Raw genomic sequence first — 853 nt, 5'->3', positions numbered from 1 at the left:
TTCTGGTGAATCTAGTCAGCCTATCTAGAGGTCTTTGTTTTAGGAGGGTCAGCTGTTCCTCATCTAGCGGTAATCAGTTGTCAATATTCCTTTGGATAAGATTGGGGTCTGCTGTTCATTTTCCCAGTTCTATGCTGGGTTACTATCTGGGAGTCCCTTTGGCCACCCTGGCCATCAACTCAAAAGAAGGTATCGCTTGTTATGTAGCTTTTAGCTATACATATGGACTCTTGAGAAATTATATTGGCCTCTTTAATCTTTGGTTATACTTTCCTTTTGGGTGTTTAAGGCCATACAGTTAGCCCAGATAAGCCAATTTATTTTTACTCTTAAGGTCGTTTGAGGATCTGTTCCTCAGGGGTCACATGGGCTTGGGAGGAGCCCCTGGCTCCTTTCTTTTACCAGTTCTGCCTATGTGAAGGTAAGCCAAAGGTCCTGCTCAACCATAGTTGGCTTCGCTTGGAAGCATGGAGGAAATGATTCCTCTGTCACTGGTTCAAGTCCATCTGGTGGGATCTCCTCAGCCTCCTTGATCAAGACAGGTGACCCAACACAATTACAGGACATTTTGAGAGATGACCATAGTCCCCTGGATCTAGTCAACCTAGGAGGGCAAGGAGTAAAAACTGTCCTTTATATCCCTCTGACAAAATTATTATAGGCCTCAAAGTATGTCTGTTAAACATGCAAGAAGGTTAGTTCCACCAGTCTGGTACTTTTAATTACCATATGTTATATAGTTAAAGCTTGGGCAAAGGCCAAACATTCTCAGATAAGCCTTGCCTAGATATGGATTATATTCCTTGAGCTAGTTGTATGTATAAATTTATCAGTAGCTTGTTAGATTAATATG

This window comes from Nannospalax galili, unplaced genomic scaffold, assembly GCF_000622305.1.
Source record: "Nannospalax galili isolate Female #2095 unplaced genomic scaffold, S.galili_v1.0 scaffold265, whole genome shotgun sequence".
Classification (NCBI taxonomy): domain Eukaryota; kingdom Metazoa; phylum Chordata; class Mammalia; order Rodentia; family Spalacidae; genus Nannospalax; species Nannospalax galili.
Note: the sequence above shows the minus strand (reverse complement) of the source record.